Source organism: Silene latifolia, chromosome 7, assembly GCF_048544455.1.
Source record: "Silene latifolia isolate original U9 population chromosome 7, ASM4854445v1, whole genome shotgun sequence".
Lineage (NCBI taxonomy): Eukaryota > Viridiplantae > Streptophyta > Magnoliopsida > Caryophyllales > Caryophyllaceae > Silene > Silene latifolia.
The window spans coordinates 10354794-10377919 of NC_133532.1; the positions used below are offsets into that span (position 1 = coordinate 10354794).

A 23126-nucleotide genomic window follows, 5' to 3' on the forward strand; every position below is an offset into this window, starting at 1 on the left:
AGCACATTTGTTGAAAAAACCATTTCTCTAAGCAATCAAAGATTATATCTCCTCCCAAATCTGATGCCACAATCCATGTCACCGTGACATGAAAGAAAATCACTGGTCTAATTAATTAAGGAAGATGACCAGAATATTGGGGTTGAAAATGAAGATGGAATCCATGAAGGTGTTGGTAAATTTAATGAACATGATATGTTTAACAATAGTCTTGACCCATTGTTCTTATCACATGATACAAATGAGAAAATCGTCAAAATCATTGGCGATAACTTGAGGAAAACGAAGATGACAAGCCCATTCTTATATCAAGCTTGTTTCAAACAAAGAAATCAGGTTCGAGGAAAAAAAAAACGATCTCTACAACAGTCAAGGTAAATGTTGCATCTGGTACTTTATCAATTGGCTAGTGATACCATGAAGTCTCATGATGAACTTGAGAAATTTCGAATTTTTAATGGAGAATTTTTGGAGCGTAGGCAAACATTTGAGGGGAAAAGTCACAAGGATATTGATGATGCTTGATTAACCCCATTTCTAGCCCACTTATCCATTACCCTAACCCATTACCCATAATCTTAACCCTTTTTGGATTAATGTTCATCAAATTCTTTTGCAAACCATACTTATTTTATTTGTTGAACCTAGCCTTGTTGTTATTAAAGTAATGTCAATGTCAAATTGTGTCCGTCACTATATTTATCATTCCTTGATAATGTCAAGAGGTGGAAGTAGTATAATTATGTTGCATAGATCTGCTGTATTTCTTGTGAACTTATAATTCATTAAGTTTCTCAAGTTTGTACTTAATAGCTCTTACTTGTGTTAGTATATAACCAAGTAAAGGAGAAATTTTTTAAAAGGTAAACCTAATTCACCCCCTCCCCTCTTAACTCTTCACACCATCATCCACCAAAAAAGTGTTGGTTTGGATGGATTTATATTTTCGTTGTAAATTATTCCTGTTATCAACGGATATAAATAAGAATTTGTGATAAGACATACTTTTTGTCAACATTTTTTTTTAAAAATAAAATATACTCCATATTGTGTGATAGATACGAATAGATGTTGTCATTTTATACTCTTAGTACTTGCGAGAATCCATGGATTATATTCGAGCCGTTCACATATTTGATACACGTTCTCTATGCTTTATATTACTCATCTCGCCCTCACAAGTCACACCGTTCTCTCAAACGGTTTCAATCTCATTGCACTTCCTTTTGAGTCACTGTTTTTATTGCACGATAGAGTGGTGTTGCATACATCGGAGTCTTTCGGGATGGCCGGTTTTAAGGCGAAAATTAAAGGCAATGAGAACATGTTGCATATATACTCCCTCTGTCCCGGTTATTTGTTGCATACATCGGAGTCTTTCGGAGTACAATTTTGAACTTTGAAGACGGACTATTTGAAACGTTATTCGTCATGTTTTGAGATGAGCAAATAAAAATACACACATCTTTGTATTGAAAGTGCTCCTGCTTCATGTTTTGAGATGAGCAAATAAAAGTACACACATTAGTAATATACATAATAATCACTATGTATATTAACAGAAGTGTGATAGCGCAGTGGTGATCAAAACATGTTTCAATTGCCCAAGCCACCCGGTCGAGCCTTGTCCTAACCATTTTTATTTATTTTGTTTGTTTTATATGCTCTCTTTTGAAAAAAAAATATCTAAAGCATCTCGGAAAATTTTGAGGGCCTCCGTTTTCATTTTGCACGGGCCTCCGAATTATTCGAGACGTACCTGTTAGTTTGGGAAAATGTTTTCAACAAGCACGACGAAGAAAGAGTAGGATAATAGAATCCGTTTCTAAAATGAGCGATTTTCACTAATTATTTAACGGAATAGGTCGATTCCCAAAATAATCGTCGAAAATGGGTCCACGTAGGCTTGGAATTTACGAAGCTATGGTCAAGGGTCAAATCGCCACGGCGCTTGGCGACTTATTTCGAAGACATATTTCCGCGACTCCCCTCCCCTTCCCAGTTTCATAGCCCCAAATTAGGAAAAAAAAAATTTAGGCCAAGTAGCTAGCCCCCATGGCTACTTTAGGCCAAATCGCCTGGCTACTTGAATCTGAGACATACTCAGCTATTTCGTCAAAATTGGCCCAAACACTGCCCATTCAAGTCGCCAAGGTGCATGACGACTTTAGGCCAAGTCGCCAGGCCCCATGACGATTTTATGCTCAATTATCATAACAGCAAAATTTAGGTTTGGTTGCAATTTGGGTATGGTCGCCGGCCGAGATGGCGATTTAAATACAAACCTAGGTTTGGGTATGACGTGGATCCATTTTGGATAATTAATTTCAATTTCGTTAAATAATTAGTCAAAATCGCCCATTTTAGCAAAAAAATTCAGGATAATAATATAAACAAGTAGAACGTAAATAGAAATTAAAACATTGGCCTTTATATTTTATTATAGCAGAAATTAAAAAGGATATGACAATGAGTCTACGAATATGAGGTCGATATATAACGAACACCCACATCAGGTAGCTAACTCAAAGTCTGGGATTGAACCATAAAAGAACATAACATAACATCAGACTCGGAAACTATATATCCTTAGTAGCATAAAGGCCAGTTAGTATGTACGATGCATTTTACACGAGGCATGAAGCGTCATCTCCGTCTATTGTGGCCTATATAACACCAATAAAATTATATATCAGTACAAGTATTAGCTTAATATATATAATTATATATATATATATATATATATATATATATATATATATATATATATATATATATAGCTAAAAACTAAAGTAATAGTTGAAATGAGGTCGACAAGTAAATCAGTAATCATACCTGAGTGGGTGGACCTGGCCAATGCGGAGAAGCGGGCTTCAAGTTATCCATTGGGAAAAAGGAGGCCATTCTAGTAATCAAGGTTTTCGTATATTACACTATTGTTGATTGAAAGGAGAAGATTATTGTATGATTATATGATTTGTTGGTGGTATGACTCCGTTACTTAGCCCTATATTTATAGAGGATTCACCAACATACACGTACATAAATCATACTCAGCTTAATTGTATTGTTTAATTGATTCATTCCGACAACGAGAATCTCATTGGAAACTGTTGTGTGTAACGTGAAATCGTGCATGCAATGCACGTCTTATCTTCGTGAGGTGGAGTCTTGTGTTGGGGTGTGTGGAAGCATAAATATCTTGTGTTGGACTTATGTTGTATTTGTGTTCACAATTCAACATAGTACGAAATTGCCCGCTTTGGGCTAAGTCTTTACGGATTTACTCTTGTGCTCCTTCCCAAAAGGTCTCGTACTATTATATTCTTTGAACACTTATAAAGATGATCTTTCATCTTTATTCTACCGATGTGGAACATGAGTTTGCACCCTGACACTACGGGTTCTATTCTTGCAATATGTATTTTCAGTGTTTTTTTTTTTCGAGGATGTAACAAAATTACCCCATAATTTATGTACTATGTGCAAATTAACCAGTTAAATTTCACTTGAAGTAATTCAGCCCCATAAGTTTTCAAAAATGTGCAATTAAGCACAAATCAAGTTTTCTATCATTTTTTTAACTAAAACCTATTATTTTCTATTATAAAAATCATTTGAAATATATGTATTAAAAATTAAATACAATATTTACATATTCAACGAAAAATATGAACCAAATATAGCGAAAAATGTAGGCACGTATCTTTTCATTGTAACTTCACTAAACATTCTCATATTAGGAATATTTTTTCACCAAAATGAAAAAAAAAATAGCATTCTAATAGCTAGGAATTTTAGAATTAATATTTGATCAATAATTTTGATGTTCAATAATAGTAAAATATTTAATTTAATATATTCATTTTTAAAAATAAGATATGTGGTTAATTGCATATGGAGAGAAATTTATGGGGCCAATTTGCTACATTTATAAGTTAAGGAACTTAATTGTACATAGTATCAAACTTATTATTGGGGTAATTTGCTATATTTCTCGTTTTTTTAACCATAATGTATTTAATGCCTTTTTTTTCAACCTTAATATATATAATTAATGTATAGGTTTTTTATGTAATTATTTGATTACAATGCCCAAACATGTAATCTTCCAAAAACATTTTGCATCAAAAATCCTAAACATTTTTTAAAGTAATAATCTTTTGTAAAATTTTGAGACGTATTTTAAGAATAGAAAACCCGTGTTAAAAAATTGAGAGATATCATAGAACATTTTCGATATTTTATGTTGATGACTAGACTTCTATTTTACCAAATAACTCGTTTAGGATAACTTATATGAAATAAAAACCATTAGATTGTCTTAAAAGTATCTTTATATGAGTATAAATAATTTTAAACATCTTACTCATATTTTCTTAGAAAATCTTAATATCATGTACTACCTCGTATTTTCTTCTCATTTTGTTTTCCACGGTCTTCAATGCCACATTTGACCGTCTTTGTCTCCATCTATATATTATTGTTTCCGTCGAAATTATTATCTTGTAAAAGATTTTTCAATAATAAATACGAATATCTTAGTTTGATTTACCAAAATTTTACACAAATAGTATTATACATCCAGTTGTACCATAAGCATTGTACAACCAAGCTATAAGAATCTGAGCTTATATGTATTCTTTCTGAGCTAATTCAAAATTCATGTTTTTAATGTGTAAATGGATGAGTTCAATACTTTCTAATAAAGCTCATATTCTTTAACATAAAGCTCGGATACTTAATTACAAAAGTCAGATTTTACATCGCACAACATATACAACTGATTGTATATTCCATGAATTGAAACTTTTAACTCTCCGACATATATAACCGCTTAAAGTTCTCTTATTTGACCCAAAATGTGAAATGACAAGAAATTAGGTAAGTCTCCCAAGAGACGTTCTTAGAATTAGAGCTGGCCATCAGCACGGGCTGATCTGGCCCGTCTTAGTTTGTTATTTTATGCAGCCTGGCCTGAACCGGCCCGGCCTTAGCCCGCCGTTAACCCTGGCCTGGTGTAATACTCCGTATTTATATGTCTTGGTGATGTGTTGTAGTTAGTTGTTTGATATGATGATTGTGATTGTGATTGGTTGTCTATGGTTCTCGAGATGCGTTCTCGGCTGAGTGGGGTCACTTGCGGGAGTGACTTCACGCCCTAGTTTCGCCCTTCGTGGAACCCGCCACGGAAGGGGATGTGCACATTAATGGACAGGGTTATCGCTCGTACGATGAGCGGGGCTTAGGTGGGAACGGCATGGTCCCCCATCGCGGGGCTGGGTCCAAAGGGGATGATCGATTGAGATGATGGGAGTTGGTGGTGTGTGTGTGTGTGTGTGTGTGATTCCAAATTGTTTGTTATCTTATTATTGTTATCTATATTGATTGTGTGATTAGTACGACCCGGTGTTGTTTTGTAAACTGCGGTGATCCATTCGGGGATGGTGAGCAGATATTGAGCAGGTATTGAGATGAGTACTGGGATAGCTGGGATGCCACGACAGATGATAGGAGTCTTCCGCTGTAGCCTTAGTTTATTTTACATTTCAGTTAGAACCGTCGTTTGAGAATCTTGTATCGTACTTTGGTTTGGTTTTGAGGATTGTATTTATTCATTAAACTATTTATAATAAATGTTGTTTCTGTTTTGTCTATTTGATTATCATACCTCGGGCGACCGAGATGGTGATGTCTTCATACCCGAGTGGTCCTGGTAAGGCACTTGGAGTATGGGGGTGTTACACCTGGCCCGGGTCCTGAAATTCCAGCCCGGCCCGGCCTTGGCCCGCCATTTTAGCAAAAATAAAAAAATAAAATGGTAAGGCCCGCCAGCCAGTCCCGGACTTAGCCCGCCTCTGGTCCTGGCCCGGGTCAAGCATATCCAAGCCCGGCCAAGCCCGCCCCTTCCCCCTGGCCTGGCCCGGGTTTGACCAGGAGAGCCCGGCCCGGCCCGCCCCCTGGCCAGCCCGGCCCGAGTACATGTCTACTTAGAATAAGTTTATTGAAAAACTGTTTTACAATTGTAAGAAAAAATGATACATTTATTATGTAAATAGGTACGAAATTACTATGTCACGATCAACAATAAAAGGGTCATGAAAAATAAATAAGTGAATATGAAAGATTGGTCTCTTAATAGCTTAGTGAAAAACCGTCTATTCCAAGCTTTGGTGATAAAGAAAAGGGAGTTCTATACAAAAAAAAGGCATATAGAGTAAAAATTATAGATCGGCCACCGCTCATTATTTCACTAGCATACTACGCATGACCATACTGTTCCAACACGGCTAACCACCACCAAATTCGACAATTTATTTTTAAACCGTAGTTCTCGGAAGGATGATTAATTTGAAAAAAAAAAATCGACACTTTCTAAGCTCGTGAACATGAGTTATGAGCTCTTAAAGTTTTCCAGATCAAAAAATTGCGTATTTCGGACAAAATATCAAACCTCAAGGACATAGCGTGCATTTTCCGTTAATTTTTTTTTATAACGAGAGACTGTCCCATAATCGTTCTAGACACCGCTTTTATAAAGAAACAATACAATAATGTCAAATTCTTATTTAAGACGAGTGTATCCGTCTTAAGAATAAGACGAATCAAATACCATGAATAAGATAAAAAGAAATGATAGAAAAATGCAAAATATTTATTGTAAATAATTAAGTGGTTATTTAACCCGTTCTAATATTAAGACATAATAGTTTGCTTTGTTTAGTTTTCTTCAACTTTCGACGATGAGTCGATGATCGATTCATTTATGTAGGCTTCCCTAAAAACCAAATTGTTCATTTGTTTGTGCATTTCAATACATCGTAAACTGGAATCAGGAATCTCGCCGTAAAATGCATGTGACAATGCCGGATAGTATGCTTATCTACTCACTAATCTATACTCCCTCCAATTCACTGTTTTCTTCCCTATTTCCTTAAACGGATTATTCAGGTTTTCTTCCCCTTTCTTATTTTGGAAACTTTTTACTCTTATTTTATTCATTCATTTCTCCATTATCAAACCCCACCTAACTTTTACTCTTATTTTATTCATCCTTCTCTCCTCTCACCATACCCCACATAACTCACAATTCCTTATTTAATTCCCAATTATTCATTCCTCTCTCCAATCTACAAACCCCACAATCTTTCTTTATTCATTTTTTAACTCCCTCCTTAATTCTTGTGCCCCAAAACAAAGGGAAGAAAACACTGAATTGGAGGGAGTATTATACTAGATTTTGTGCCCGTGCGTTGCACGGGTTACAATATTGACTCACCTCTAATTGTTATGGAACTTTTAATACTATTTTAAACAGTGTTCACAATTACGAAATAATTACATGGAAAACAATATAATAACTATTCATCATACTTTTAAGCATTATTATATTGAAAAACTAATAACTATTTAGTTTCAAGTAACTATTGCGTTTAAAACTAAGTAAAATGGATTTTGCGAGAAATTTAATTCCATATAGTTTTTAATATTAATTAGTCTTTTTGTAATACTATCTCATAGTACTATTATTATATTATATACTCCCTCCATTCCTCTTTTTGATATTAGTTAGGAAATTTTTGACTTTTTTATATTGTTTTTCTTACCACTTAGTTTTAGGTTAATGATTTTTTGTAATATATCGGTATTGTGTAAGGCTAATGATTTTAGCATAGGCTTGACATGACCATCCTAAATAACTCGATAACAACACACTTGACTGCATCTCACCCGATCCAAACTCTTACAAATTCTAAATGTCATGATTCAACTTGACCTGACATGCGCCCGACTCGACTGAACTCGTTTGCTAGGCTTACTTGTAGGCATGAGTACTTGCATGAATACAGAAGTTCGACGTCAAAAGTTACCATTAATTAATAATGGTGGAATTCTGGATAAAAGAACACGTATAAGAAAGGTTGATTACTTATGGGCATGAGTTTTTAACATTAAAGCATCTAATGTGGGTGCTAAATTTGTCGAACAAATATAACATTCTAAAAGAGCAAAAACACCTTAAATCAAAACGACATTGAAAAACCGCTAAGAACATAGATAAATATCATTACTATAATAATTGATAAATAAATACTGCCAACAACGATAACAAAGAAATAATGAATGCGAGACTGACTTCATAATTGATCTGAGTGGTGTTACTCATCAGGCGTTATGTCCCGAAATTGATAAAAAGAGAACTTATGGTTTCAATAACATAATATAGTACAAAGTATGTTGGCTAATATAATGAGTTCAAGTCCAATTTGTCAATAAACATGATTATACTGAGTATGATTTTTCTTATTGGAAAATATATCAATATTCCTCGTGTGTAAGTATAGTGGCCTGCCAATCTCAAATAAAAACCCTTGGTTCAGCCTGCATTAGAATGAAGAAAAGTAAAAGAAATAAAAATTTATAATGAAAAATTTGTATTGAAATACTTGAGAACTTACCTTACTTTATATCCCACGATAGATATCAACAAACCTGTAAAAAGAAAAATAATACGATCAATTTCATAGCTTGTGTGATAAATACCAAACAATAATAAATATTGGTTCACCTCTCAATATTAACTAAAAAGGTAAGATATTGTGGATGACATGAACAGAAATGTGAAATTATTGTTGGAGTCAAATTTAATTTATCAACCTCTTTATTTTAAAAAAATATTTAAATTAAAATTTTTATTTTATAATTTTTAATTTAAATCATTATCTAATCAAAACTAATTTAATCCAGATAATTAATAATTGCATTAGCAATAATTATCCTCTTTATATATAGATAGAGTTCACATTGTACCTAAAATACATATTAAATCCAATTTTATTTAGCCTTGAATTTCATGCGTTTTTTTTCCTATATTGTCTTGATTTCACAATTGGACAATAGTGTAATTATTGTATATTTTGGTTTAATTATAATTATTAACATGCCATAAAAAAATGAATCATACTTTAATTTAAAGATACCAACTATATTATTATCAACAAAATTTGTGAAAATACACCCCTGTATCAAGAAAATCACTTTATAGACATCAAAAATATTTAATTTTAAACAGAGAAAATAAAATAACGTGAAGGTCTTAAAAATGAATTAGAATTATAACTTAAAATTTTCTTCAAATAAGATAACAAACCTTGTTCTAACTGGTCAAGTTTTTTTTTGGTGCAATGTAACGTCAAATTTTTGATGGCGTGAATATATAAAAACAGTTGGGATGCAGTGGCGTTTTTGGCGGGGGTGCAGAGGGTTCATCTGCATCCCTTTCCCGAAAAATAATTACAGTATTCTTTAGTAAAGGAGCACATTAGTTATGTGAATCTAGTGGTTATTAAGACTATTTCTTAGTTAGAGGTCATGGGTTTTATACTTGTATTGAACAATTTTTATTTAATGTTATATCTCATACATTTTGTCCAACTAAACAATATTTTGACATGAATCACGAGTGTGTGTGTGTGTCGGAGGCAGCATAAAATGGACCCTTTAGCGGTGTTACATAAGTTGAATTGTGAAAATATTGTATCCATCTCTGAATGACGGATACTTGGAAGCAGATAAAGAAGAAAACTTTAAAAGTTGGAGAAACATAGGATAACTTTAAAAGTTGGAGAAACAGTAAATTCAAGCAAATTGATGCACTTACAGATTTCAATAACCCGAGTTTCTAAAGGAGCGATTATACAAGGGCCAGGGCTAAATCTAGAGCCAGAAACTAACACCTCATTAAAAAAGGGTGAACACTAAATAAATAAGAAGAGGTGATGTTCAAGATACAGATACAACAGTGACGGACTTGCAGATCGCAATCCTTGGAGAGTCAGTAATATGGGTGGCTAAGTTTACATCTGTGGAGCTGTAAAACAATAAGTCAGCATAAATACTTGAGGCCTTTTTCTGCAGGAATCTAGCATTCAATCAAAACTCGAGCTTTCTGCATAGTCCTGGATCAATCTTCAGGGATTTCCGCTCAGTGAGCTTTGTTGAAGGCCAGAGCACTGTTACTGACTCTAACATGTTACCCAGACTGAACCCTAACAAACGTCTCAGAGAGACGGGACGGGAACCCTATTCTCTGGTTCTGGTGTATTTGACCCGTATGACGATGACCCCTTTGTGAGGCTTTCTGCAGGGCGGTCTCTTTGGTCATCGCTTTCATACGATCAAGATTTGAAAGTCAATCAGGCCTCCCTAATGGAGATTCCTGGTAGCCATACCCCTGTAAATGGCTAATCCCCTTCTTCAGAGCCCAATTTAGAGGCGATGAAGATGGAGCTCCCTTCACTCCAACTTGAGACTGTTGATACCTTAATCCAATCTCCTTTGAGTGAGCACAGTCATTCAAGTTGTCCTTCTCCAAGGAGCAGTGGCCTATTGGAGGCCATTGTTTATGAATCACAGTCCATGAAAAATTCAAACCAGTCAATGCCAAAAGCCTCCTATATAGCAGGTGATTGTGTCGAGTCTTCATCTCGAAATGTAAGTGAAAAGAGATGGGATTCTTGTGGCGATCCAATATCAACACTTAGCCAATCTGCCATATTATGAAAACTTGAAGCTTGTCTCGCTACAATCTTGGATTTATCAGAGGTCGCTGTAGACGAACATATGCTACACGATATTATCAAGTCATGTCCGTTGAAAATTCTGAACCTTGACAGGTGCTCTGGCCTTCAAAATATTTCTATGAAATCTGTTTCAGACTCGGTATGAAGCGTTTAATAGCAAAGTTGGTGGACTTATAAAACTCTATTAGATAGAATTTGCACAAATATTAGATAGAATTTGCACAAATATTGGGGATAACTAACTATACAAATATTGGGATAATTATACATAATATTATTTTAAATAAAAATTAATTAAGTAGTTTTATAAAGTTGGAGTCTCTAGAATTAATTAAGTAGTTTTATAAAGTTGGAGTCTCTAGAATTGCCTGAAAAAAAGCCTCTATTATAATATTATACTAGATTTTGTGCCCGTGCGTTGCACGGGTTTCAAATTTGTTTCTCCTTTAATTGTTGTGGAACTTTTTTTACCATTTTAAACGTGTTCACAATTATAAATATGACTCATTAGTCTTGCGCATATAGCCAATTTAAGTTAATGTTGTATTCTATCTCACTAAAATATGACATCTTATCAAATTCTCTATCTTTTAAGATTTATTTTTAACTTTTAAAATAATTTTAAGATTTAGTTTTAATAATATTAATTTATTAATTTAATTTAAAATTATTTAGGTGTTTTAGAATAGTTGGAGACTCTAGAATTGCCTGATTAATAGGTGTTTTAGAATAGGTGTTTTAGAATTTCCGGGCGATGTCCGGGCCAATTTGTAATATCTTATGATTAATTTTACTAAACTGATCTGAACTTATAGGGGTTTACCTTTTCTTAACTGAATTTTACTGAAGTGAACTGAATTTATAAGGGTTTTACCTTTTCTGATCTGAATATATAAAAGCCGAACTAAACCTATAGGAGCTGAATGTTTCTAAACTAAACTTATAAAAACTGAACTGGACATATATGAGCTTATAGAAAAGTGGGTATTAATTGAGCTTAACTATTCATAACTGAACATATAAAATCTGAACTAAACTTATAAGAGCTTAGATATAATTCCTTCTCGCCTCACCGTTTATACTAAACTTAATTACATTATGCTTGTAATTGGGCCACTTTTAAAAGTGACCGAGGACCCGAGTTTTAGCCTCTACGAAGCCTTTTTTCACTCTTATTTTCATAATTGTGAACCCCGTTATTCTCGAATCCAACTCTGCTATGGCATGCTGCTATCTTTTTCATTTGTAAGGTTTTCAATACTTCGTCTCCTTAATAAACCTATTTGGCATGTACTTGTGCGTAAATGGCGAAAGAACAAATGGTCAACCATAAATAGAAATAGAAACTCTGTACCTTGTTACAGTTGGTCTTACTTGTGACGGATAGTGCCCATCTTTAATGAAATTTTGTGTTTTAACATAATTTATAAATTACAATTATTAGTTTAGAATAAAGTCATTCGAAATAGTGCATCATGAAAGTCTTAAAATATAACTTCTCTCTTGTTGTTGTACATTGGAGCACCAAGACGAAAAGAGTGTGTAACATTTCATAGAGCAAGATTTTAGAATGTGTATAATTTATATTGGTCTACATGGAGTATTGGAGTTATATTCTACCATGGCTCTTTTATTTTTAGCAATTGCCCACCTTACATGATCTTAGGCTTAAATATACAAACTTCCGTATTATTTACTTTAATCTCATGAAGACTCAAGTTAATTATAAGCAGAAGAAAGTCTAAAACTCGAGTATATGAAATTTAGTCTAAAACTTGAGTATATGTAATTTGATTTTTATGTAACGCGAAGATTTTTTTAGTGAGATTTTAAAAATATCTTCTAAAATTCATATAATATCATCTAAAATCATATCCGTCGCATGTGTCCGCTTCTTATTTTGATTCTACAAATACAAAACTCTATCATTGCGCTGATCACATAGATGAATGTATAGTAGATAATAAAATTCTAGAGTTGTGTTAGTGGAGATTTGTGTGAATTTAATATTGCTTTATAGTATTAACACAAAATCTGAATTAGCCACTTTGTAATTTGCTCTCAATATTCCACTTATCCTGCATTAACAATCAAGAATGAATCACTCCAACTATTGATTAAAAGTTCCCTTTTAATTTCCATTTATGTTTTAGCGGCGAGCCGGCAACATCAATTTGGTTTTATTAAAGAGAAAATAAATTAGTTTTAGAATCCTACTACACGTATATCTAAACTTGATCATTACAAAATATTCATGAAGAATTAGAGAAAGTGTTACTAAAATATCCACCCAAAAGCAAAAAAAAGTTCCTTCTTGTATTAAGATTGTAATAATCTGTTTTTTTCGACTTCTCGTATATCTCAAATAATTCTCACGATCATGGCCAAACCCGTAATTTAACATAATTCCTTTTTTTTACTGTGCATTATCATATCGAGCATTACTCCTTCCATCCAACCTAATAATAAAAACTGGATGTATCAAAAATAAGTACACAATTAGTCAATCCTGAAAAACAACAATAGTTTTAGTGTAAGACGGTCTCACCCGGTTAGACGATCTCATTACTGAAAACTCATTTATTAGTATTAAATGAATCATTTTTTTTTATAAAAATAGATCGTCTTATCGTGTAATAAGCTATAATTTTTGAGAAACAACTATTTGGACAAAAGAAAAAGGTCTGATAATCATAAATAGGGGAACAAACCTTAATAGCTGAGTATATTAACATGGGCATCAATTCAATTTTTCCTGCAATCAGACGTACAAAATTCACTAAATTAATAACATTAAAGAAGTAGAATATGTATATTAGATTGCTAAATAAATTATGCATGTCAAGCAATTAAATAACGGAATAAACAATCATTACTCCCTATCAAACAAAAAATGTGGAAGATCTAAAATATGCAAATCAAGAGAATAAGAAGTTGGCTGCTTTATATAAGAAGGGTTACATATAGATGTGGGATCTAACTTAAATTCTATCTAATTAATTTAATAATTTATCTATCTATATAGCTCGAAAGTATTTTGATAAAGTTCTCTATCTTTTAAGATTTATTTTTAACTTTTAAAATAATTTTAAGATTTAATTTTAATAATATTAATTTATTAATTTAATTTAAAATTATTTAGGTGTTTTAGAATAGTTGGAGACTAATTGTCTTTTGAAAAAAGCCTCTTTTATATATATATATATAGATTATGTATAATACGTCATAATTGTAAAATGGTAAAGTGTATATTAAGTTAAACTTGTAAAATGGTAAAGTGTATTAAGTTAAATGATTCACACGCTTACAAATCTCACATCTTTGAAGACCCGTTGTACACGAGGTATGAAAGTAGGCGTTGATTACCATTGTGACAAGGATACGCTATATATCAGAATATAAAAGGGGACTAATATATTTCATAGGAGGAGTTGTATTATTGAGTGTTGTACCTTATAATGATAATAAAACAACGTTAATGATGGGTGCTGATCTTATTTAGCTTTTATATATACTCCTCCAATTCACAATAAACCTCCCATTTCATTTCTTGCCAAAAAAATTAAGGAAACACAATATCCCAACATATAATTAAATTTGGACCACACAAATACACTACCCATCATACAATTAAATTTAGACCACACAAACACTTACCAAAAAAAGGAAATAGTGAGGTTATTGTGAATAACCGAAAAAGGAAATAGAGAGGTTTATTGCGAATTGGAGGGAATATCTTTTCAGCTCTATTCAATTTAGTTTAACTTCATTCAGATTAAGTTCATTTTTTGAGTCGAAAATAATGGGGCATTTTCCACTGTCACCATTAATGATAACTGTTGATCTTATTCCTACAATAATATCAATATTATTATTACTCTCTACGGTATATATGCTAATTTTTATCACTTTGCTATCCATAGACCATAAAAGCACTATTTGCATTATAAGAAAAAAATTTGAAAATAGTTTAGCAAAAAAGGGTAAACAATAATGTACTATATAAATCTCGAATTGATTTAAATCATAGTCCTCATCACCGATCAAATGTCCTAGTTCGGGCATATGTATAGGCGGAGTCGCGGAGAAGACCAACTACTACTCTTTATTATTAAGACACCAATATCACTCACCTATGTTATTTTTAGACAAACGTATCTCACCTATGTTCCTTAATTATTAATTAAAGAGATTTAAGAAACCAAGAGTTGTACTTATAACCAAGAGCAAGAGCTATAATGATTCATCGATCGGTTTCTTCACCCATGGTGGATGAATCAACTATTACAAAAATATCTTGATAATATCCTCCTGCTCTACCGATTCAACTTGTATTCCTGTGAACAACGCCACTTCTTATGCATGCACATATATATCAGATTCGGTGAAGCAATAATTCCATACAAATAATTCTCCAAATAACAAATACGTTTTGCATGAGCTCTAAGTTTGACTAATCTCCCCTTTACATGCTTTGTATAAAAAGGTCCGGAGTATATTTTTAAATTTCTTTTGACTAATCTCTTATCCACTCGTCACTATTGAATATTATTTTGTGATGAGAAATAAAGCAAGTGAATATAACTTTGCGAAGAGAAATAAAGTAATGGTAAATTATTGACTGAATCAAAGAGAGGCTCTTTATATTTGAGAAGGATTTAAGGAAAAATTAGAGGAGGGTATAAATAAAAATAGAATGGAGAGAGTATACAATTTTTATAAAACACCTATTTAACATTTGTAGGATTATGATGGTAAGAATTTGGTCCTCGTAACATAATTCTACATACATACAGAAAAGATAAGGCATATTGTAAGAAAAGAAATTTAAAAATATACTCCTCCGTCCTTGGTCCATTTTGTCATTCTTTTCCATATTGGGGTGTCTCGATCAATTGTTGTCCTTTCTATTTTAAGAATGAACTTGATGCGTAATTTGATCACTCTCATTCAATTTGTTCCACTTTTTTAGTTATTGGTCCTCTCCTCTTTCCTTGGTCTTTGTGCCAAAAGGAAATGACAACAATCGATTACGGAGAGAAATACCTTTATTGACCGGTTAACGCATTAGAGTCATCTGAACATCAAAATAAAAAAAAATAAAATTAGATTGCTATCAACTACGGAGTATAATATTAGTACCACATAAAAACATAAAATTAAATACTCTAAACTCATACACAAAAAAGTGGAAATAATAATACAAAAAAAGTTGGATGGTAAAGCTAATCAAAGTGTGAATATATATAGGTTGTCCATGTGACCATGTATTCAACTTACATTAGACTTCTTTAATTGATAAATCTTGATAAATTTTAGTTTTACACGTTAAACTGTACTATGGTATCCAATTGCTTCTAGAGTTCTAGTATGAGTACATAATAATGTTGTTTACGGAGATTTCTAAAAGACAAATTATATCCAATGATCTTATATGATTTTTATTTTTATTTATTTTCTAATATTTTACTCGAAAGAGTTTTGCAAGGCTTGGAGATTCTGTAATCGCTCGAAAAAAGCTTCCTTTAATAATATAGATAGATATACTAGATTTAATGCCCGTGCGATGCACGGACCTATTTGGTATGTTCTATCGTGTATAATACTGTAATTATAAAAAGTTAAAATGTATTACTAAAATGTAGACAACTACTTCACCTATATGGCTATATTTAATGAAATTGCAACCTTTTTCCAACATTTCTTCTTATATTCTGAGAGTGTAAACATTTGACAGTTTTTAATACCCTCGAAAAAGTTTCAAATGATCACTATCCTATTAGTTAGTCCGTTCCGGTCAGTTATTTGTTTGCCAATTCCATGTCTTTAATGGGCTATTGAATCATCCACACTCAATTTGGTCTACATATCATTAGTAATTTATTCATCTTCTTTCGTTGGTATTTGTGCCAAAATCAAAAGCAAATAAATGACAGCAACGGGTTTGTTACATTTGAGAGTCTATCGTAGAATCATAAAGAAATGAGCAAAATGAGGACCGCGAAGAGCCATTGTGCATACTATTAATTATTTACTTGTTCCATTCTAGGGGTTTTAATCTATTGTTTACTTTTCTACTAGTTTTCTTGCCCGTGCGTTGCACGGATATTAAAATAATGTGTGATAAATTTCACAATAAAATGGAATATAGATATATAGTACATCGTTCATGTTTAGATTTTATGTATGCCGCATGCATGACCAACAATAATTCCCGTGAACATAATATTGACATAAGAATAAAATAGTGTTTTTTTAGGAAAATAAAGCCAATATGAAGTTTATATATATATGATACTTAGACTGATAGTTTTTAAAATTTGTTGATTAATACCTGTTTGTTTTTTAATTGGTCAAGGAAAACAATAATATCTACTTTGCATAATCAACTCAATGATGCAATAAATCTCCTTCTATAGAATATCAACCATAATTTAATCATATTGTTGGGTCAAATGATAGTTACGTAAAAACATTTACAGGTAGTTAAAAGTTATATCTCCCGGTCAAACTATAGACGTACCTTTGAATGTGAACGAAATTCCAACGCAATACTACACGGCTGGGGCTGCTTATTACACCCCCTATAACAATAGTCTTGCCCCCATCTTCTCATTTGAAACAAAATCCTTCACGCAGATCCCTATTTTTTTTTCCATATTCACACACATGATTTAAAACAATCTCATCCCTTGAAAGATCGATCTTTGTCTTCGAAACTTCTCTCAAATTTATCCAACCAAGTGAAAAACTAAACCCCTACTTCTAGAAAAATCCACAATCCAATAGAAACTAACCCTTACTCTCGACAATGTTGTTAGAATTAAGATTTTACTTTAATTAGGATTGATGGGGTCAAGATTAATTTTATCAGTATGATCTTTTGAGATTTCTTGTTATTATTGATGTTACCTATATGTTTTAGTGCACGCGATATTTTGCTGATAAATAACATTATTTATTATCACTATCCTCGTTAAACGCATCGCCCTCCACCCCACTAATTTACCCGCAAAAAAAAAAAACATCACCACCGTGATTAGTTCTTACTACTTGAAATAACCTCCAATCCACTACCACTATCACTACCTTTACGCCACGTTTGAAATAACCTCCAATCCACTACCACCATCACTACCTTTACGCCACGTTTTTACATATAAGAAGTCATAAATCTCATTCACCTCCATGAAACACCAATCGTTACTCCAGATGATATGGATCCTCGTCTCCCTTATCGAAGACAATTTATTTCTCTTTCAACAAAGAAAAGTTTAAGAAACAATCTTCCCTCTTATCTCTCTCCCTTTTTCATCATAGTCTTTTTCTCGTCCCCTCCCCTACCTCCATTCCAGATACTCAAACAAAGTGTTTGGGTACTATGTTTGTAAACTGAATAAGTTTGAATATTATATATATACACGAACTTTGCTATTTATTTTACTATATCCATCTCATTTTTATTGTCCTTTTTTCTTCAAATTTTATAATCTCATAATTATTATCCCCTTTCTAGATCTAGTAAGGAAACAATTTAGTTAACCAACTCGTCGCAATCAACCTCATTCCCACTCGAAACAACCTTTAGCCCACTACTAAATCCCTTCGGTTCACACATAAAACGGTCTAAAATGTAAAGCTTTCATCTCTCTCTTGAAAAGTCCATCTAACTAACAGAAAACTAACCGCTACTTTCTAAATTTCATCATTTTTACATCGCGTAAAGATTAAGTTGAACATGACAAAAAAAAATGCAGAAACTTAGGTTTTGTTTGATAAAGACAGATTGAACATTTTTTTTGCATTTTGAGAGTTTTTACACTATTTAAATATATACAAAATGTTCTATTTTTAGTGTTGATCATCGACATATTGAAATAGTAGATTGTGGTGTAATTTCCTGTTTTACATTATGACCTTTAATTAGTATATTATAAGAAAATAAAAATTGAGTTTTTTTTATCTCTGAGAAAATTAAAGATCAAACTTTATCTTTATCATATTTATAATTAATATTCTTCAATTCAAATATATAAATTTAAGCAAGTTCAAATAAGTTAGCTAAAAGTTATAAATCACAAATTGCACGAATCAGTATAATCATTTTTTTTATTAATATGAAATAAATGTCATAAACTTCATAAGAATATTAATGCGGTAGAGAACTGTAGAAGAGTTGACAAGTACGTGACATCCTTTTAGGTTTAAATTTTTTCATTTACTTTTATATTTTTGCCTAAAGGTGGTTAAAGCATCGTATTTTGCATGACGAATATGTCTCACCCTTTCTCAATTCGTATTTCTCCCTAAATTATAGTGATGATGTGCTCAATTTACGAAAAAAAAAATCAATAATAATTAGTTTGCTCCATATAATTGAATAGTATTGTTTATTATGCATGTAAATTTGTCAGAAGAAAAGCTTGAGAGAGGCGGTCTTCACTATGTTAGGGAAAGACTACTCTTATCCTTTTATGTGTTTTTCATGACTTTTTTTTAATGTTGATCATTGCATGAATTGAATCTTAACCTTATACATATTTCTATAATAAGTAAATCTAATTTATCTTCAAGCCTCATTCAAATCTATTTTATTACTCGTGGTACCATTTTTACTTTAAATTGTAAAACAATCGCACAATAAAGTTTTTCAAAACATTTAATCCTTTGTTATAATATGATATTTCGATTCGCAAATTAGCAGCAACTTTCTTTATCTTTTAATACTCCTAGAAAAATAGATATCAAACTTTGTACTTATCAATAATTTGTGAATATCTTATTTAAATTTTGATTAATATACTTCTATATAATGACAAATAAATATAAATAATATAATAATAAATTATTAATAGAATTTGAAGTGTATTGTGAGGGAAATAACTTTAAAATTAGTAGGAGAAATACATATGACATTTGAAAAATAAACTGTATTATGTATAATTAAATATGACATTAGCAATAACAAAAGACGTAGAAGTATATTTCAGCGTTCATTTTACCCTTTACATGAGTAAATTCCATGTAGTACGTATTATGCATGCACATTTGTCACAGCCCAATTCGGCCTAGGGCCTTTTAGCCTCATAATACCTCATTTTTTTTAATCAGAAGTTGTTATAAAATTGGATATTATAAATATGTCAAAGGTTTTATTTCCTTATAATTTAATAAAAAGTGAACAAATACTAATGAGTAATTTTTTAATATTAATAAATTATAGATAACTAATTCATTTCCTGTTTCTAATAATAAAATTGTAAAGTAATTAATTAATTCTCATTTCTAATAGGAGAATCATATTCTTTTAATAGAAAAATTTTAAATAATTATTATCTCCTAATTCTAATAGTATAATTAGCTAGGAAAAAAAGCCTTAATAAATTGTTAATGTATTTCCTATTTCTAGTAGGAAAATTGTAAAATAATTAATTAATTTTGATTTCTAATAGGAAAATTATATTCCTAATTATTATAAAATTGTAAATAATTAATTATCTCCTAATTCTAACGCTAATAGTATAATTAGAAAAAAAAGTCTCCTTTAGTTATATATATTGATTTTAGCAATGTTATTTATAGGTAAATTGATTTCTACACTCAATTTAGTCCACTTATCATCTAATATTTGGTAATTTCTTCTTTCAATTTAGTCCACTTATCATGTAATATTTGATAGGTAAATTGATTTTTTAGCCTTTTCTTTTCTCTTTCATTATCTTCTTATAATTATATTTTTTAATAGTAATAAAAAAAATATTGCAGCATGCAATGTAGTTTTTGCAATCATGGTAAACCATGGACTCTAAATAATTATTAATTTCATTATTATAGGTAATAGTAATATAAAACCACACATCAAATTAAGTTCAACCATAGTAGTAATATTGCGAACAAACACCAAATTTGTGTAACACATGCATATATACATTGGAAGTCCTTACTTGCAGGCTTGCAGTTAGTCAAACAAAATAATGATCCTACTAATTACTTTAAATTTTAATAATCATCCTCTAAGTTGTCATAGGCAATGGTCTGTGTATTACGCAAATACATGCGGAGTAGCAGTAAACATCAAATATCACCGATTATTATATACAAACATGACCACGTATATGAATGGATTATCTTATCGACAATATCAGCAATAAACAATTTTATAACACTCGTAAACTCAATTTTTAATGAAAAACAATGCATATGAGTACAATCAGATCGTCCGGAATACAAATGTATACAGTCCGTTTGAGAAAAAATAAATATGAAAGAGCCTTAATTGATATGATACCGGAAATTAAGTTCAAGTCCGTAAGAGCTCTCAATATTGCTAAAAGTTGTGAAGACGTAGCTATGATGCATATATATTTGCTTATGAGTGATACAACTCTTTTTGGAAACAAAGAGCAAGACAATTCCTTCCGCAAATCGTTTACCTTGAACGGAGATGCGGTATGCAGTTTGAGGCTTGACTCTTGATGTCGTGTTTTTCCTTGCATGTTGGTTCATCATATATTTTCTTTTCATTTTTTGAACGGAAAGAGCATAAAAGTCGATCTTTTTAAACATTAATAAATACATACTCCCTCCTATTTCATATGTTATTCCATTTTCAATAAAATATTACTCACATATATTAGAAAAAGTGGAATAACATATAAAATAGGAGGTAGTATATATATCGAGGGTAAGTCTTCGGAGAGACGAAACACTTCAAAATAAAAAATTGGTACACTAAACTTTGAGTTAGTATCAACAATCAAGGAATAATGAAAAAACGTAAAAAGTGGTTCAAAAGAGCGGTTTATAAATAACTTAGAGCATGTTTGGCCTCGATTCTCAAAAATGAGTTTTTGTTTTTCAAGCTTAATTTTTCAAAAGTGTTTTTCATAAGCAGAAACAACAAATAGTTGTTTCTATTTCTATGGGCAAAAATATGAATTTTTAGTTTTTGAGAATTTTTGTCTAACTTATAGAAAACGATCTGTTTGGCCAAAAAGTGTTTTTGAGTCCAAAAACACTTTTACAAACTAGGCCAAACACACACTTAGTAAGACACCGTATCTACCAAGTTTAATTTTAAAATGCATTCCTCGAATAAATTGCTTAGTATCCTAAAACATAGGGTATACCTTTTCTATTTATATGTTACTCTATCCATCACCCACTGCAGCCGGTATAGCAATCTGTTCACAATAAGAAGAAATTAATTAGTATGATTCACACACCCAAACGCACAATAAAGAGACATATAGATGCCCAATATGATCATATAGCTGATAAAATTGACATGCATGCAGAATAATATGGTTAAATTAATAGTATAAACAACTATAATACAAAAAAACAAACTAATCTAGCTAAAAAATCAAAACAAAAAGTGAATGTCAATAGTTATGGCGTGAGGGAGGGAGGAGTCTAAAAGGAGTTAAAGGACTATATATATAGGAATAGTTAACAGTTGAATTGCTTTAGGATATGTGAACAAATTGTAGTCCAACTAAAACACTTTTCTTTTAAAGACTAAAAAGGTGGTACACGAGTAACGTCCTAAACTGATTAGATAGCTTTTTGATTATTAAAGTTTATAGTTAATTAATGTTTAGTATTTGACAAAAGTTGGAGACTCTATAATCTTTCGAAAAAAGCTTCCTTTAATAATATAGATAGATATTGATTACCTTGATAACAAGACTAACACATGCGACTCTAAATGCAATGTCAAGGATCCTTATCCATTACTTATTACTCTTCGAGTCTTCGGTCTGATTAATTGTTGTTCTTTAATTTTGCCATAAAATTAAAAAAAAAAGGAATATGTGAATTACTAACTGATAAGTGGAATAAATTGGATGTGAATGATTTAATTGCTCATCAATTTCAACTTAAAATAGAAAGGACAACAAATGCATAAGACACCCCAAAATAAAATAGGACAACAAATAACCGAAACAGAGAGAGTATTATATAGTATCCCTAGCCTAAGTCAAATGTTGTAAACGAGGACGTGTAACATAATCAACTTGTCAAGTGACAGCAGAACCATGCAACAGTGCAATGCACTGTTGCATCTGATACAACGGTGAAGACAATTTTTCAAAGAAAAATTTCAAGCTTACAAATGTTTACAATTTCGATTTCAGAAATCTTTTAAACAAAATTATATGAGTAACATGCTTTATCATATGAAAAATATCTAAGCTTCTGGATTCAAAGAAGTACATATACTTTACCTTAAAAAGGGGAACTTTGTCCTCCTTAACTTAAGGAACAATGTCTTTTGCTTTATCATCAAATCTTTCCATAGTTGTTGAAATTTGTTCATTGAATCTTGTGTAAAAGCAAATCAGTTACACTACTTTAGACCACCCCCAAGCAAGGTCAATTGGGGGGGTCAATTTGTGAAAGGACACCTTAATCCTTAATTAAGAAAAAAATTAGGATGACCTAAGGGGGTGATCAAGGTGAGTAAAGGTCAATTTGTGACCCTTATTGGCTCAAATTGACCTCCTTTGTGACCCAATAGGTGTCACTCTCTGGTTGGTT

The 23126-nt window shown here is 31.7% G+C and overlaps 1 long non-coding RNA gene across 1 annotated transcript; it reads right to left on the bottom strand.

Annotated features, from left to right (window-relative positions):
* Nucleotides 1-2409: 2409 nt before the first annotated feature.
* LOC141590880 (uncharacterized) lies at nucleotides 2410-2991 on the bottom strand. The gene is made up of 2 exons (XR_012520534.1): nucleotides 2836-2991; nucleotides 2410-2666 (listed from the first exon to the last, which is right to left on the bottom strand). It is a non-coding gene; the product is annotated as an uncharacterized LOC141590880 (long non-coding RNA).
* Between the last annotated feature and the right edge of the window lie 20135 nt (nucleotides 2992-23126).